This window comes from Ambystoma mexicanum, chromosome 6p (assembly GCF_040938575.1).
Source record: "Ambystoma mexicanum isolate Mex_15411 chromosome 6p, UKY_AmexF1_1, whole genome shotgun sequence".
NCBI lineage: Eukaryota > Metazoa > Chordata > Amphibia > Caudata > Ambystomatidae > Ambystoma > Ambystoma mexicanum.
The window spans coordinates 217,483,165-217,502,587 of NC_090935.1; positions in this window are offsets into that span (position 1 = coordinate 217,483,165).

Here is a 19,423-nt window from a genome sequence, read left to right on the forward strand (position 1 = left end):
AAACTGGAAAATAAAGTGGTAAAGTCCAGAAAGAGCAGAGTGGGGGCCAATCCCAGTGTCACCTCTTAAACAATGCGTGATCCTCAACATTGCCTAACCTGTCAAAATTACCAGTTCCTGAACCTTTCAAAACTGTCATCCTTCAAGAGTTTTCGTTCTCGGGCATGATCTTGAAAAAAGCCTAATTCGTGGTTTCAATGGCTATAGTAATGCTCACTCCATAATAATAGTACACATTGACATATTGCACACCACAACCACATGTTTCTTTGCTCTATAATGGCAACACTACTTGAAAACCATATCCCTCTTCTGATCTCGGTCTGTCTGGATATGGACATCTTCCTGGTAACTTCTAATCTTCATCCGATACGTATGCTATGGTAAGTGTAGCATCCTCCTTGTTTCCAATTGCTCTCCTGTATCAATGCTTGAGCACTTTTGCATTCTTGGAGGCAGCTAATCTGAGCCGTCTGTCTATTCTGGATTATGTTCACCTTTTTCATACAATATCTATCCTGCATTTATACTATGACCAGTGTATCTTGTTTGTGGCTGCTACTGATGGAAAGTGTCCTGTACCCATGCTACAGCACCAGTACTTGGACTGCTAATGTTGCCCTTTAAATGCTACTTGTTTATCATTCTTATTACAGTAAGAATGAAGAGGGTAATGTGACTGAAAGGGAGTACCCATGCATATTTTAACTGCTGCGAGACAGCATATCAAGCTGTGGGTGGTGACCACAATGGGAGGGGCACAACAAGGTATTTGGATTCCTTAATTCCTTTGGTTCACTAGAGGGGGGATCTATTCCCCGGGCCCCAAAACTGCTTAAAATGGCCCTGATGACAATAACTGGAATTTGGTGAATGCCTGGCAAATTCCTATGCAAAAGCCACAGCTGATTGTTTGTGAATGTGTTGATGCAAAAACAGACTGACTTGGATAATTAAGGAGTCATGCATACTGTCGCAGTACGGTGCAATGCACATTGTGCCTTGTGATATGTAGGAATGTGCCGATACTCTTCAAAGCTTATGTACACTTGGAGCAGCAATTACTCTCATGAGTTGGGAGGCTGTGTGATACTATGCACTGACTTGCAAGCTGAATATAGTCTCACCGTATATCTAAAGGCCCTGTATATCTAAAGGACCACCACAGATTAACACATGTAGCATTTCTAAAATGGCCGCCGTCTACCTTTGTTTACCCGTTGCCTAGCAACATCCTTTTTGCGAGCTGCATGACCCAATTGGCCGCAGCACGCTGTTTTCCTACTCCGGAATCGCTGCAATGTGTAAGCCTGCACCTCCCACAGGAGGCCCTCCACAAAAGGCTGGAGCCTTTCTGTGCCTGTCCGGGCTTCCAGGGCCAAAAGGCCACAGAACGCTGTCCTGTGCCGTGGTACTAATCCCCTCTTATTCACATCTGGCACTGTCTACGTCGACAGATCATATGCTGATCATCTCCACCTACCACCGTAATAGCGGTCGAACCTATAAGCCTCTCATCATTGACCCTTTGCATCATTCCGAAACCAGCGGGTGCCTACAGCAGTAAGCGCCCACTTCAACTGTTGCAACTTTTACCTGCATTATTTTACGATCAGGATCCTACTACTTAATGCATATAAAGACTTATCTCTCTGTCATATATGTACCCTCATTACCGCTTCCCTTATTGCCAATCTCCATGACTGCCATGTTTACAACTGCCCTGGTTCAGTACCTCCGTACTGCGTTGTTGTGAGGGCTCTGCCACATTCCGTACCATTGCAATATGTGTATTGTATCCTGCATCCCTAATGCCCAGTCTCTTGGGATATTGCTCACTCCTAACTGTGTCAGTGCTAACTCAGTGTAACTCATCTATTACAACCAACCTAGCTAGTTACATGCTATTAGCGATAACCGGCACCTTGCCAACATAGTCACACTGGTGTATGCTGTATCCCTTTTGCTCTGCAACAGCACCTTTTATCATATTGCTTCCTGCTACTTCACTTTTTACCAATGTTAGCTAGCCTCAGCACATCCAGCTAAGCTACAGTAGCCATCGCTAGCTTGTTCTGTACTCTTTGTGCACCTTCGCATGTAGCACGATCCCTTTGTTAACACCTAACTTATCCCAACTGCACTGTACTGTTTCCACTTTGTAGTGACTGCTTACCTACATGTTGCTATTGCTAACCAGCCTATATTAGACCCGGAAAGCTACACTGTGTTACTGCCATCCTATTCTGTCTTTGATAAGTACATACAGATCTACATTGTAGGCAAGCTGTTTATTGCTCCCGTTAGTCATGCTCCCTCCTCTGAACACCAGATTACTGAAATCTTGGTTTCTCTGGACAGTACTTGCTTTTGTTACTACTACCATACTTACCATCATCAACCTAGCCAACATTCTGCCACAGAACACTCACTCTCTGACAAGGACATGTCTCCTACATAAGTCTAGGATGACGATCACCATGAGCACAATACTACCTCAGGCAGAAACGATTAAACCCACAACCTTCTTGCCACCTTGTCTATCAAACGCCATTAACCTTATACAGAATACCACTACAACAGACAATTCCCACTGCCCTCTCTTCCCCTCCCAATGGATCCAACTTTGTGCTACCAGACCCACACCTAAACAACCTTGTTCCATTAGCCTTAGAAACCTTAGGCTAGGATCATCACCTCCCTACCTTCAACCTACATCCATGATAATCAATACCTAAGTCCCAAACTAAAAAAGAGACTGAAATCCAAGTCTAAGGTAAATTCCAACAAACCCTGACATCACTCTACCTCCCCATTACCTAGTCAACCGGACCCTCCTTACATCAAAGGAGCTCTAGTAAATGCCAGGTCCATAAAAGCCCACGCACTCGACATTGCAGACCTCATTGTCGCCAACCAATTCGATTTCCTCACCATTTCCTCACCATTACGGAAACCTGGTTGCATGCAGGATCTGGCCCTTCCTTGTCATTAGCACTACCGGCCAACTACACTATACTAAGGCTAGACAGAGAAACCTCCAGAGGTGGAGGTCTGGCCTTTATTGCCAGACCTCCATCTCTTTTTTCGTATACAAATAAAACACAACTGTAGACAGTCTACTACCACTATTCCAACCTATTACCAACCTCACACTCCCTAGCTCAGACCCCACCACACTTGTTGAACTATACAACATTACGATCAAAACAGCCATCGATAACATTGCACCTATTAAACTGCCCAAAGAGAATCCTCAAGCACATCTCAACTCCTGGTTCACCCCTAACCTCAAAGCCCTATGCCTAGAGAAAAGAAGAGTGAAAACCCTTTGGAGGACCATGGACCAATCCATCAGAAGATAATAAGGAAAAACTGACTCTAATATCTAAATAAATTCAAGAATGAGATACTCCAAACTAAAAAAGATTTGTTCAATGACAGGATCAACAAAGCTAGTTCTAATACCAGAGAAATGTTCCTCATCCTAAAAGAGCTTGAGTCACCTACCCCCAAGTGGGAAACCTGCATCACGGATAAGACTTGGTGTACTAACATGCAAACTGCACTTGCAAACAAAATTGCCCTACTTCAAAAGAAATTGCCCTACTTCCAATTATCAAAGAGGCAGCTAGAGAACTAGATCCCTTCATCACGTCTCTAAAAAATTCTTCATTTGACTTTTGCTCTGTCCCCACTAATCTAAAAGTCACGTGGGTACTCCCACTTCTAAAAAAACCCTAATCTAGACCCTAACATACTGACGAATTACAGACCCATAACTACTGTGTCTTTCCTGCTCAAAATAATACATAGAGCCGCATACCTCTAGATATAGTCGCATCTGGAAACTAACAATCTCCTGTGTCAATCTGGTTTCAGACCCGAACATGGAACAGAATCAGCCTTAATTGATTTAAAAAATCAAATGGACAACTTAAAGGACAATGGGAAACTAGCTCTCCTACTCCTTTTAGATCTCTCGGCCGCATTTCACCTTGTCGAACGCAAGGTCTTATGTAACCATTTAACCTCAGCTGCACACTTCTTCAACAAAGCTTCGGATTGGGTCCAGTAATTTCTGGACAACTGAACTATCAGAGTCTTTTCACCAAATGCCTCAGCTGAACCCATACCCACCACATGTGGAGTTCTACAAGGGTCCTGCGTCTCGCCAACCTTATATAGCATATTCCCAAGCCCCTTTTTGATGATCTCGACAATCTGGGTGTCACCTACACTAATTATGTGTATGACACTCAGATTCTCATACCCATCACTGGCGACTACGAAACTGACTCCACCCTCCTCAACAAATTCTATCTGATCATTTAGGCATGGATGGCCATGTCATGTTGCCTACCCCCGGGGACCCAGACCAGAATCAGGCATCAAGTTATCCTAAGTAAGCCCAACAACCCCTGCTAGGGGCTATTTGGGTCCAGTCATGGCGCCTATGGCGCCAAGCTCATATGGAGAGTCAGTCCGGCGCCATAGACGCCAGGCTCATAGATTAAAACCTACGAAGGGGCATTTTAGCCTAAGTTATATGTCTGATTTGTATGGCTCCATCATATAACCTTTACTTGGTTTCTTGCAAGTCACCACGACCATTGTCTCCTCTCGTAGACTTTCTTATTTACTTCCTGTCTTCTATCATGGCTGTCCCTTGCCTCTACAGCTAGGGTGTTTTGGCAGTCACCAAGCATAGGAAGATACATATATGCCTCTAGCACCAGGGTTACCCTTGTGTCAGTCACTCCCAGGCATGCCACCTTTCTTGCACAGGCTATCAGGGCCGCCACAGAAGTCTTTTGTCATATGCCCAGTACACTTGTAGGTAGCTCTTTGTAGTCAGACCCAACGACTAAACTCAGAGAGGGGCTGCAGATGGGTCCTCGCATTTTGACTTTTAGATCTTGGGACTTAGAATGTACCGCAGATCATACCCTCGTGAGCACATGTGTCAATCATCCTTTTTGTAAATTTACATAAGGCTATTTCTGTATAATTCTGCACTTTGTGACTTTATCCATAAACAGACTAAGAACAAGGGAAGCCTATCTCCTTCCATTTGTATGGTTGTTTCTGCACCACATATACCACCCATCATTGGAGTACAAACTGTTTGTCATAAGTCAACTGAACATGGTTCCAGTTCTGCCCTTTTCCTATCCGTCATTCACCAAATGTGGGATGTTATCTGGATGGTTTTGGTGTTGGTGTTTGATGTAAACTAAGCTGCAATTCACAAGCTTGAATTCCATGGCAAGGCCATCTTAGCCTTTCATCCTTCCTGGACAAATTGAGTACCATCAAAATGGAGTAAAAATAACACATGCTAGTACAGTGCTTAGACGATAGTGGAATCTAGCGTGAACCACTATATATGAACATTTATTATTATACATCTTGTATCTAGAGGAAGGAGGTAATGTAGATTGTTATTCCATTTTCTATGACTCTCAGGTTTTCAGATGTAAATGTGTTTCAATAAATATGCATTATTTCTATGAGTAGTAGAATATTTCATAATAGGCACACATCACTGGTTTCCTATGGTTCCTTCTTATGATGCCTTCTTTTAAAATAATATTAATGGGGAAGTTTGCTCAGAAATGTTATTGGCTCAATTGATCGGGCATGTATTTTTGAGCATACATCGATCGATCTTAAAAAGGTTTCCAATGCATCTTACCTTAGTTTTTCTCACTTTTACACATGCAAAAACAACGTGTCGAGGATCCACCATCTTGTGCTAAACCTATCCGTTGATCCCTCGCCTTAAAGGGATAGTACAGTAAAAAAAAATATTTTAAAAATAGATAGGCAACATTAAAAAAATAATACTAGCACTTTTTTTTAAAAAACTTCCTATGTAAAATTTTGAGCTATTCAAGCTCAAAATTGGCAAAAGCAAGCACATGGGCGCATCCATTTTGTGAAATGGGTGCCCGCCTGTGCTGGCTTTTGCGGCACTAATGAAGGAAAAGCCAGCCAGCTGTAGTAAACAAAAGCTACCGCTGGGTGGCTTTTCCTTCATTGGTGCTGTACGCGGAGGACGGGGACCGGAGACCAGAGCAGGAAAGCTGCAGCTGAATCTCGGTAAGTGCTATTTATTTTTTAAAAAAATAAGCACTAACTGCGTTTTTTTTTCTAAGTTTTCCGGGCTGGAGGAGCCCGGAAAACTTAGAAATAAAACCGCAGCTTTAAAAACGTTGTATTTATGTTTGCGGTGTACATAAATACAACGTTGTGTTTGAAAACGCTGCGGTTTTTATTTCCAAGTTTCTCAGGCTCCTCTGGCTCGGAGGAGCCTGAGAAACACGGAAAGAAAAAACGCAGCATTTTCAAACACAACCGTGTTGTGTTTCTGCCTGCCTTGGCTTTCACTTTGGGTCTCCGGTGTGTTTACATGCCGCGGTGTTTCTGCCTACAGCTGATTTCCCATTTGGGGCTCTCGGGCTCCCCACGGGGGGCCCGAGAGCCCCAAATGGGAAATGCTAAATGCTGCAGTGTTTCTGCCTAAATCTTGGAAGATGTGAGGGCAATCGATTCTACATTTGCAGCATGCACTTCTCTGAAGATATGTGTGAACCATCAAAGTACACTAAAAAGCATTGATCCAAACTTGTTTGCAAATTACTTCCTAATGTAGTTCCGACTGAATTTCAGCACACACTGGTTCAGGTAAGTAGTAGACGATGAATATTTTATGTTTGTTGCAGTGTACTAAATTGGTCCGTATACATATGTCTTCTAAGTGATCACTCAATCTATTGAAATAGTGTGTGAAAAGGTAACATGATGAAAGGTTTTGAGTTTTTGTGGAATATTTCCATTGGTATTTTATTACAAAAGTTTTCTTCACAACACAATGTACTGTAGTCTATTAATGTTTCGCTTTAGACTCCTTTGTGCCTCCCAACTTGTTGAAAGGTTGACTTCAAGATTCACATGATATGTGGCTTTCTTCACAATATTTTACAAGGCAAGTTTCAAGCTTTGGCTCAATGTTGAAATCTGTTTTGAATGTACAAACAATGGAATAGTATATAACTTGCAATGTAATTGTTGAATCATTTATTTTAATTTGATTATTTTTTGTGATGTAATCTTACTAGATATGCTTTAATAGTTAAATTTTTCATGCCCTTTTTATATTTATTTCCTTCTATATCTTTGATTTATTTATATTACATCAATACACGTCAATTTGATTATATAAAGTAAATGCCTTTATTTCCAATTCATTGAAATGTAATTTTGGATTACATTTCTAGATACATATGATCTTATATTCTCAAACAATTTGTAAAAAGTCTTGGAAAAATGTTCATTACAAGAAATAGAGCATTGACTAACAGTAATGCAATCAAATATTTGAATAGTTGAAATACATCAGATGCAAGACGTTCTATTAAAATTGTTAGAATTTATTTTGCACACAGGATATGGATTGATGGAACAATAACCATTAATTGTGTGAGTGATAGTAATCAAGCATTATGACCGGGCTGAAGTGTGGATGGCGTAGCCCCACTTTTACCAGTAGTCCACCCACTTTTTCAGAGTGCACCTTCATATGATAATAATCTCCAAGCCTCTCCCTTACCCGTGCTGGTGGTGGGGTCGCCCTGATCTTCCCTGAGTTGGTACTTTCCTCCCTCATACCCACCCAGCCTTACTCTTCCTTCGAGAGCCTGGTCTAGAATTTGGCCATCTCTCCCACTTCCTCCCTGATCATTGCCACTATCTAGGCCACCTTACTATAATATGCTGTTCTTCTCTAAATGGGCTGTTTTCTCCTCTTCTCTCCTCAGATCCACCTCCAACCTCCCTCTCCTGGGTGACTTCAACATACACCTTGACTCTTCAATTCTGGCATCCACTCTCTTCGCAGACCTCTGCTTCTTGCTCCCCCTCTCTATTCTACCTACTTGGCTGGATACACTCTTGATTCCATCTCCATACTGATCTTCTGCTCTCCTCCCCAGTCACTGCCCCACTCTCCTGGTCATACCATTCCCTCCTCTCCTCTCACCTGGGTCCTCTCTGCCATCTGACCACACCTCCCCCAGCCCTGCCAACCTCGTTCACGAAAATCCGTACAATGAAATGAGTGTTAGCTGCTGCCTCGTATCTACCTTCATCCCCACTCTCCCCCCACTGCTGACTCTACCTATGACTCTGCTTTTAGAAATCGCCATCTTGCCACCACTAATACTCTTGACATTCATGCCCCAGTCATGAGGATATGCCTGAAACATGCCTCCAAGCGTAAAACCTGCTACAACTCTGAACTTGCAGGCCTGAAACGCAAGTTCAGGGCTGCGGAATGGAATTAACAGTCCTCAGGCTCACTCCCTGACAAACTGGTCTATCGCCTTCCCAAAGGCAATACAGATTCTCCATTTGCTCCAAGAAAAGTGCCCATATCCAGGCTTGTGTCTCTGGAGCATCCAACAGCATGGATGAACTTCTTCAAATCTGCAAGGATCTTGCCAACCATTCCGCAGTTTCCACCTCACCTCTTCCCTCCCAGGCCCTATGCAATGCAATGGCCAAACAATTCACTACAAAAACTCAGGAAATCCTGAGCAACCTTTCTATTCCCCTCACTCTGGCCACTCTCAATGGGCTCTCCACTTCTCCTTCCTTTGAAGCCAAAAACATTGGCGTCATCATCGACTCATCTCTTTCCTTCCTCCCTCACATCCAGGAATTTGTCAAGAAGTCCCACTTCAAACTCCACCTCCTCAAAGGAATCCTTCCTTTTCTCACTTTCCCCCAGAAGCTCAATTTCTCTAGAGCTCTGGTTCTCTCTAGGCTGGACTACTGCAACAGCCTCTTCCTTAATGTACCCTCTTCCTCACTATGACCTCTCCAGCTAATCCAGAATAGGGCTGTGAGATTTATCTTTGGACTCAAGCCCAGGGGCAACATATCTCCAGCCCTAAAATCTCTCCACTGGCTCCCGGTTGCTGCAAGGATCACATTGAAATCCTTCTAGATCATCCATAAGGTTGTCGGGGGCCAGGGACCATGCTATCTACAACTGGCTCTCAGTAAATACTCTCCCTCCAGAGCTTTACGCTCCTCCAGCACCAACTCTCTGTGTGTCAAGCACTTCGCTAAACAGCGAGCTGGTGGCCGATCTCTCTCCTCGGCTGGCTCCCTCTTATGAAACAACCCCTGCCCCTTCCACTCTGTCTTGAGCCTGATCTCCTCAAATTCCAGAAGCTGCTCAAGACTTTTCTTTTCACCACCTCCTTCCCTCCCTCCTTTGCTAAACCCCACAGTCACTGAGATTGGTGACCAGGACCCTCTGTGTCCTGGCCTCCCACCCCCAATCACCTCAACCTCCTCCTGCTCCCAGCACTTGCCTTGCACCCACTGGCCTGTGCCAACACAGGCCTGCACTTATCTACTGATAGCTGACCACTTGTACCAAGTCACTTAACATGTGCTTGAAACTTACTCCAAGCACTTCCCTCTGTGGTACCCCTAGCACCTGCCTCCCTCCTCCCTCATCCCTCTCGCTCTCTGCACTTGCACATTCTGAATGCTCACAAGGCCTAGTAGGACCGCCTCTCTCTTTCATGGTTTTATTTGCCTTTCATTCCTATGTTCCCTCTCTGTTGCCCTTTGGGCACTTTGAAACACAATTCACTTGATGTATAAGCGCCTTAAAAATACATATTAAATAAATAAATAATTTCAGGTGAAACAACATTCAATTGATTTATTTAATTTTTATTTATTTATTACATTTGTTGGTAGCGCCCAAACCCAGAGGTGTCTATGCGCTAAAGGTTCATAGTTAGGACTCATTGTAGACAATATGGTAATACATTACAGCATAGAACATGAGTCATACAGAAAGGGTGGTTGCATTACATCTTAGGACGCAAGTCATTAGAAGGTAGTTATGTTACATCATAGATAAAGAGTCAGATTCAGAGAAGGTAGGGCAGTCCAGTAATTACAGGTATTTGTTGAACAGTGATTTTTTAGGGAAGAGGTTCGTCTTGGACCTACTGAGGGAGAGCGTTCCACAGGGTAAGAGAGATGGTGGTGAAGCAGGAGCCCCCAGCTCTTTTTCTAGTAAATCTAGGAATGTTCAAGGCTGATGTGGTGGACGAGCGGAGATTGTGCATGTTATGTTTCCTAGTGATATGGTGGGTCAGGTAAGGGGCGGCAGTATTGTGTAGGCAGTGCTAGGTGATGATAAGGAGTTTAAATTCGATGCAGGCTTTGATGGGAAGCCAGCGTGCCTCCTGTCTGATGTGAGAGATGTGGTGAAAAAGCTTCAAACCCCATACTACTCTGAGGGTGTTGTTTTGGGGCAGTTGGAATTTGTTAATGTTTTTGGTGGAGGTCCCTGCAAGGATAGCATTGCAGTAGTCTAGTTTGCTGTCTATGATGGCTCTGGCTAAGGTAAGACAGTAGTTGGAGGTGAGGAATGTTCATATTAAGTTCTGTGTCCAGGTAAATGCCTAGTGTTTTAACATGGGCGGATACAGGGATGGTATTGCCATCTATACAAAAGGAGTAGTAGGCGGGGCTGAGGAGTTTCAGGCAATGTGGGGATTCCACAATAAGGAGCTCTGTTTTTCCATCGTTCAAGCAAAGATGATGGATGGCCATCGAAGCCTGTATGATGCTAAAGACGAGATTGATGTTGGTAGAATCTAAGTCAGGGTCGCCAGTGATTTTAAGGAGGACCTGTGTATCGTCAGCAAAGTTGGTATAAGGGGTATTGAGGCTGTCTAGGTGATCAATGAGGGGTTTGGTGTACATGTTATAGAGAGTGGGAGAGAGGCATAAGACCTGTGGGACACCATAGGAGACAGGAATGGAGTCAGCAGCTTCCTGGCCTGCAAAGACCCTAGTGGATCTGCCGGAATAGAAAGGATTGGATCCATACGGTGGCTTCTGGAGCAAGGTGGAAGGTGGTGGTAAGGTGTTTACAGAGGAATTCATGATCTACTAGGTCAAAAGCTGCAGAGAGGTCTAGCAATAGGAGGATGGCAAGCCATTATCCCTAATGTGGTCAAGCTGGATATTGAGGTCAAGGAGGACAGAGTTGGTGCTGTGTCGAGATCAGAAGCCTGATTGGTGGGTGCCTAGTAGATTATAGCTTTCAAGATGTAGTTTCAATTGTGAGTAGGCAGTGCGGTCCAGGATTCTGAGGAGGTATGGAACGGTGGTGATGAGGCAGTAGTTGGTAGCGATAGTAGGGTCTAGAGTGGGTTTCTTCAAGAGAGGCATGACCAATGCCTCTTTGATAGCATTGTGAACAGATTTAGACTTGAAGGAAGCATTGATAAAGGTAGCTATGGTCAGGCCAGGGATTCTGCACACATTTTGACAATGTGGGCTGGGAAGGTGTCTCCAGCATAATTGACTCTTTCAGGTGTTGGAAGGTAGTTAGACTTCAGGAGGGGAGATGGTTGATAATTGAAAAAGGGGCAGAGGGGTTGTAGATGAGGAGATGCTAGTTAGGGGTGGCGGTGGGGGTAGAGGGGATTTTTTAAGAATAGCTTTGTCCCTTAGCGTCCGAGTTTTGGTGTCCAAAGAGGATTGGATGAGTGTGCACCAGGCTTTATCTTTAGGGAAGTTGTCAGAGGGGGTACTGTTGATTCAAGCTCCCTAAACATTTTGAAGAGTTCTTTATCAGAACTTGCATTTGAGATTCTGGTGTTGAAGATGTTTGCTTTACTATCAATGATGGCTAGTTTATAGATGTTGGCTGAGCACTGGAAGGTTGCTTTATTGGCGGGGGAAGGGTTTTTTCTCCAGAGATGTTCAAAGACACATGTCTTATTCCGGGGGGAGGCTAGGTCATCGGTGTACCAATTATGGGTTTTAATTTTTTGTTGCGAGAGGTAGTTTTGAGATGTGCATGCTCATCGAGTGCAGAGAACAAAGCAGAGTTGTAGAATGCAAGGATGGCCTTGGGGTGAGAATTGGTAGGGGCTGCTTTGCAGGAGGCTAGGATGGAGGGGGTCAGCAGCTCAGCTGTGACCTTATGGGCGTGTCTGGCGGTAATGCGAAAGGGTTTCGCTGCTGATAGGGGTGTTATTAGTGGCAGTGAGAGGGCAAAAGGGATCAATAAGTGATCAGACCACAAGAGGGGGTGAGGGGAATACTTGGAGGGATGTGTTGCATGGGAGAATCCAGTCTAGTATTCTACCTTTTTTGTGGGTTGGAGAGCAGACTAATTGAGTGAAATTCATCTCTTCAATGGTGGATGCGAGGGTATATGCCTTGTGGTTGGAAGGGTTGTTGTGGCCTAGAATTAAGTCTCCTAGGAGAATACATTTGATAGTGGGCTTGATGAGTGGGGGGATGAGGAGGGGGATGTCAGTTTCAGGATTACCAGAGTGGGAGGGTTAGTGATTAAAGGAGAAGTAGGTTGATGGTGGTGTTGGGGGAGGTTTGAGGTTTAGCCATGAAATGTTAATGAGTGGACTTGAACACTGGATTAAGGTCTGCCCGAGCAAACCGCTGAGCAAATAGGCTGACACGTATGGATTGTAGCATGCAGCAAAGATCCATTTAATTGTAAACGTTGATGCACATTACATCTCTATCACATAGCATTAAGAAGAGTGATTAACAGTAATTGTCATTCTGAATGCAATTATTCATCACCTTGTTAGAACAGGTAAGGAGTAGAGCCAGTTCTTTAAGGAGTTGCATTGGCTTGCAAGTCAAGGACAAATATTTTGCAATGGCCACTCGATATAATGACCCATCTTTCATTGTTTATACCTCTGTCTCATTTACCCTATTTTATATACACCACACCATATAGGTGTTCTTCCATTGCACCATATCCTTGATGACCCTTCATCCTACGATTACTTACAATACAATATCATACCTCTGTTACCATTTTGCACCATCCCTTCACCCTTTACTGACTTCCCTTACCTGTCACGCCACCCCTTTCATTTGTCTCATTGCCCATTCAGTAATTGCTTGTAAATCACTCCTCCCATTGCCCTGGTTCACGTGTACATGTGAGATCACATTTAATTGTCATTCATGTTATACAAGACACAAGAAAAAGTAGTGGTAGGGGACTTTATGGTAATTGTAGCTGTTGAGACTGCCCAGGGACAACACAGTGAAAGACGCTGAATGGCCTTGACAGTTATTGTGCAGACATATTGCACTTTCTTGTAAGGTGTGCTGCATATTTCAATTCATGGAAGCAGAGGTAACAGCGTGGGGTGTCATCCATGGAGATGGTGATGGAGAGGGAGTAAGTCTGACCAATAATATGTGTGTGTGTTGTGCACGAAGCAGAGGCGCTTTCCTTCAAAACTCTTAAAGGTTTCAGAAAGGGCCATGGAAAGTGGTGAAAATTATGGCATCTCAGATGCGTACATTCTCGCGGCCTATCACAGGAGAAGTTTTAAGGGGTCAATATTGTCTATTATGTGCATAAAATATGACCAGTAATGGTACTTGTATAATATTATGTAATTCTGACTGTTATATCTTTTTGCATGTGTTATTGAACTGTGCACAAAAGTGAGTACCACAATCTACCATCATTCTTTAATTCATGGTTATTACTGTGTGTGCTGCCAAACTCTTTTTTTTAATTAAATCACAAGAGTTCAAGAATCATATCAGAAAAGTGGAGCAGCAGTCAGACATAATAAAAACAAAGAAAAACTATTTTACGGTATAGAGTCTAACTTTGTTGCCAAGTAGAAATCGTACTAAGTGGCTGCCGATTGCAATATACCAACGTTTTATAGAAAACAGTGTTAGCAAACATTCAAATAACAGGTGAAAGAATATGCTATTTAAATACATACTTTGTTGATGTGCACTATGAACATGTGCCTGTGGCCTTTGCTCCTTCTCATCTTACTGTGGAGGTCCACATGTGGAGGACACAACATTGCAGAAATTAAGATGATTCCGGGACTAGGTCTACCCAGAAGCCAGTAAGCCTTTAAACACTCAGCTCAGTTTAATCATGTTGGAGTTTTAGTCATTTAGTTGTTTTTCTTCTCTTTTTGGATTTTGCACGTGTGGACCCGGGAGAAACAGTCCACCCATCCTGGTGGGAAATCGCTCCTTTACCTTCCCTTCCCAGTCCGCCTGGCCGTCTCTATATATTAACCCACCGCTTTTCATCCATCTATGTCCATGCATCTGTATTTCATGCTAAAACCATCCCTATATGTCCAATATGATTTCTGAAATGGGTTTGTGCATTTTTAATCCACACTGAAGATGGGTAGCGAATTGCTAGTTAGCTATCAGCAATAGATACTTAGATACTTATCATGTGTTGGGAACTAGATGCATTGAGTAATGTTGCAATAGGTTGCAGAGTCCCAGCGGTGACATTATTTAACCAATGGACAGAATTTCTGAAGTCCTTGTGTTGTGGTCAAGGTGGAAAGCCTGTTTTCATGATGTGCATTTGAATTCTGTTTTTTGAGAAATCAGGAGATGGCTTGGACATGTACAGGTACGATAGAATTTGGTTTCGTAGTTATGTTGTTGCTTGACTTTACATTGAAGAAAGACTGGCACTTGTTTGTAAAAACTCTTTCAACAATAATGCAATCACCACCTAGCCTAATATGCCCCATATGGTAAGACAGATCTGCACCCCAACCACACTGCTGCAGGATGGCTTCCGTTCTGTGCATCCATATGCAAAAATGCATACATGCTCAGGATAGTGAAGCTTGTTTGTGAACAATAGCAAAGCGTGATGTGTGGTGCACATGTTTTGCAGCCACAGTCTGACTGGGGCATAAAAGTATGCCACTCAAAATGAAAAAGTCATCCACATTTGCAAATTGCATTAATTCCTTTTGTAACAGACTGTTTGAATAGTTCCTGAGGGAGATTTTTTTTGATCAAATGAAATACAAATTGTGAAATGTAAACAATATTTATTCCACAACAATGGGCAAAACTACTAGCCACATCGTGAAGGACCTCATTTCACCAATTATTCTTGATCTATTATGAGACTTGCTACATGCAAAGACACACTCTTTGGTTCTTGCAAATGTTTTCATGTGTTGGGTTAGAGAAGCTGGCCAGCCCAAACGAAAGAATGCCCTTCCATGTTGAACCCTACACTAACCCCTTTTTACCCCAGAATTCAAGAGCCTTTTTTGTGCCGAAAACCATGAGTGTTTAGTCCTCAGGGCTTTCTGGCTGTTTGCCACTAGTCATGTGTTAATAATAGGCCAGTCTTTCTGACATTATCACCTACTTTCAAGCCCAACACTTGGCCGTCCACATCCTAATGCTGCCAAGGACTTGGATAGCCATGACATTGTAGCATTTACTTTCACGGAGGTCGTAGCATTGCAAAAGGAATTACTGTAGCCTTAGCAAAGTTCATCCGGAATCTTCCCGAAATCTCACTCTGAAGCATAGTGCACAGTGGGGAAGAACAGAGACTCAGTATTGCGAGCAGTGATGACCACATTGCCAGGCAAACGTAGAAAGCCAGGTCTCACTCTTTAATAGTGCTTTATGTAGACTCTCAAAGCATGGTATAACAACCAATGTTTCTGGAATAAATGGAGTAATATATTTAGATACAAATCATAGTTCTGCAAAGAAATTACACCCCATAAAGAGTTGTCTGCGTAAACAGTGTGTATCATGGACGGAGGGATAACAAAAGATGAGTTTTCAGTTGCTTTTCAAAGGATAGATTATTGATTTTAGTGACGAGGATCCCTGAAAATATGCTTAACAGCTGTGGTTCTTGGCTGACACATCTGCCATCTTTCTTTTTCAAGATGGAGCCTTTTCAGGGCATCTGGATTACTCATGCACAAATGTTTGCTGAAATCATCTTGGGGACTAATGTACATTAAGGAGATGTTTTGGAGGCATCCATGGGATGCATTTATGCTAGAAATAGAGAGAGTTTCAAATAATTGATGATAAGCCATTTTAGTTATTTCTGGGTGGAGGAGACAGAGTCCGATGACATTGCCCATTTAACAGCCTGATTCACTTGGAGGCAGGCTTAGGTGGAGTTCTTATGGACAGTCATTGGGACAATCAAAGGGAACTTTCCTCAGAATAAGCAGAAGTAGAACTGTGACCCTTGACCCACTCATGACAATCATACCCTTTTTAAAAGGTAGTGTGTGCCTTTTTACCTGGTTCTGGTGGTTTCTGCAGACCAGAACCATGGCAATAGGCGGATTTTGAATGGGCTTTTGGTTTGGTGGTACATGTGTGGTGAGTAACAGTTGCTTGGTTTTCCTTCTGTTGATTTGCCCTATCTTTCAAGATTTAATCACATGCAAGCATACCACTAAGATTTGTGTTATTGGCAATTATTAGACACTCGCTCTGACTGGCATGGGGGTCTCTGGTCCATCCTAGGTGGATCACGGGAAGGGTAACTGTCCCTTCTCCCATAATTCCCTGGGTAACCCTCCCCCCTTGGCCTCCCCTCTCCCGGATTGGGCGGTCTGGGTCCAGGAAAGTGGGGAAAGAAAGGAGGGTTGTTTTGTGGGTTGAGGTTTTGCGGTTACCGGGGAAAGAGGCTCAACCCGGCATTTGGGAAATTACTGCACTCCTGGGGAAGTTAGGGGGAAGTTTCCTGGGTTGGTACCTACCTGGTTGAATCCCCCCTTGGGCTGGGGGAGTCCACACATACCCCAGGATGGGTTTGTTGCGCTTGTATCGGGGGGTAATGTAATCAGGGGAGTTGGGGGTCCCATTTGTGGGATTACCTCCCTGACTACCTGTTTGGGATTGGCCAGAGGGCCTTCTGGTTCTTTGGCAGGAGGGATTCTGTACCAGTATATTTTTAGGCCCCCCCATCTCTAGATCTAAAATGGGGGCAACTTTCACATACGCCACCTTAGCAGCAGCAGGGGTGTTGGCTGGTTTGGGTTTTTTATTAGTGTTCTTACTATCTACAGCTTTCTGCACCTCATAAATACGGGTCGCCTGTTCTATGACCCAGTCCAGTCATCTCTTCTCGTAAAGGTCCCTCACCAGCTGAGTCATGATGTATTTGGGGAGTGCATGGAAAAAGGTGTTAATGAACTTGCTACTATCTGTGCGCACCCTTCTGGTGCTCTGTGCAAAGGCACGTTTGAGTTCCTGCACACATTCTTCTGGGGACTGATCTACTCTACACTGCAGATTGTAGGCCGCCTTGCGGGCCTCTTGGGGGTTTCTATGGACAGAAAAGTGTTTTAAGATGGCCGCCCTGTAGGTGGAAAATCTTGAGTGGTTCTGATCCTCCAGCCCCGCAAAGAAGATGGAGTACTCAGGGGACAATGTCCATTTCACATATTGGATGCAATTCTGACTATCTTTCAAATGAAAAGTATCCATCATCTGTTCATACAATTCAAGGTGTTCCAAGACTGAATACTTGGCATTTTTGTGATAGGGAGTTATAACACTCCTTATGGCCTTAATCTGCTTCAGGGGACCTTTTTGCATAGCCCTCTTGATTTTGTTTGCCTTTTTGGTCTTAGTCACCTGCGTCCACTCATCCTCTGACTCAGAGGCACTACTACTGGAGGAGGCTATCTGATCCTCTAGGCCCTCCCTGATTCTGTGAGCTTGAGAAGGTCTTGCAGAATGTGGGGGCCTATGGCTGTGGTGCTCAGAAGAGTCTTCTGACTCTCCCCTGTTCCCAGGATTGGCAGAGTACCCCCCTCCACACTGCCCTACCTGGGAAGAGGTTTTTAGGATACTCTTTTTGGGCTTCATTTCCTGGAGTTCCCCAACAAATTTAACAAACTGATCTTTTGGAAGGCTGTAGTTTTGTGGATCCAGTTCCCTGACTCTCCCCTCATAGGAGTCTTCCTGATCAGAGATGTTAGCCCCAACATTTGGGGATCTGTACAAAGACGCCCGCCCATCAATTTCTGGGAGGCGCTGATCTGTCAGTCCCATTTTACCAATTCTGTTGAAGTCTACCATCCCCATGGCCCCTGGTTCATATGCGCTTGTGGACATGAAGGTAGCAAAGTTCATGGTACTCAAGGGGTTAGAGTCCCTGATTAAAGGAGTCCTGATGTGATGCTCAGGGGTTTCTCTGTCCCTCTGTACCTCTTCTCTTTCAGACCCTATTCCCTGGTAATATGCCAAAATCTGAATCTTTTGTTCCTCTATCATGGCCTTACTGATCTCAATAGTTCACTCTTGCATTGCTATTTGTATGTGGAGTACATCATTCTTTTCACAGAGGGCCTCATTGTCTCTCTGCGCTTCCTGCCTGGTTTGGAAATACTGAGACAATTTCTGCTGCAGGAGACTCACCTCCTGAGTTTTATCATCATTGGTCTGGGAGTTCTTTTCCAGAGCATCCTCCACCTGCCTGGTGTGCTCTAGTAGCTTCTCATATTCTATTTTTACTTCATTGAGCTCCTGGAGGGCCAACTTTCTTTTCTCTAGCTTGGTTTTTAATTGGCTTACTTCTTGGCCTAAGGCGTCCCTCTCCTAACTTAGGGTGCCCCTCTGTTCAGCCAAGTCATCCCTTTGTTTTTTGAATGCACTGGATTTCTGGCGCTCCTCATCAGATTCCTCTTGAGAGTGGATGTCTTTAATAATTAATTTATTATTTTCCTCTTTCAAGGATTCTTTGTGGTTTTCTAAGGTGACTATCTGTTCTGTGCAAGCTCTATTAAAATTTAACTGTTGAACCAGTTTCTGTTGACTTTGTTGCAGAGAGTCCACACTTTCCTGACACTCCTCTTTCAGTGCCTGTAATTGGATGTCTTGCTATGCGTTCTCTTGCTGTAGGAGAGCCAGATCTTCTTTTAATTTTGTCAGTTACTGACTAGATTCTGTCTCTAATTCTTGGCTCTTCAGTAGCCTTTCCTCTGCACAGTCTAGATCAGTCTGGATTTTCTCTTGCGTTTCCACTTGATTCTTTACCAGAACTATGTTTTCAGTATGCTTTTCCTGCAGTACTCCTATGTGGAGATATAGATAGGCCGCTACTTTGGCAATTTTACTCTGCTCCTCTTTCGCTTTGGGTGCATGTACAGTTCACTAAAAGATTGGTGTAGTGGGCCCTTGTCCTGCCATTTGTCCAGGTCCACGGCAGTGACCTGTTCTTTGATTTCCTGCAGCCAGACCTGTTCATTCTGTTCTGGCCACTCAACCCTGATTAACAGTGTGTGCACAAGGTGTTCCCTAGCCATATTGATTTCTACTGGGATTGCTATTTTGGAATTATCAATTTCTTTATGAATTATTTTAGGGTTAGTTTACTTTCACTTTTACAAACAGGCCTGATTTTGGAGTATTTATTTTGAGAGGTGCTTGTACAGTGTAGCACAGTACACCAGCCAAACAAGGTGTCTGTACCTTGCAGGCTAGTCTGCTGTGTTAGACTGTCATGGGTGGTAACCAAACTCAATATCCTGGACGA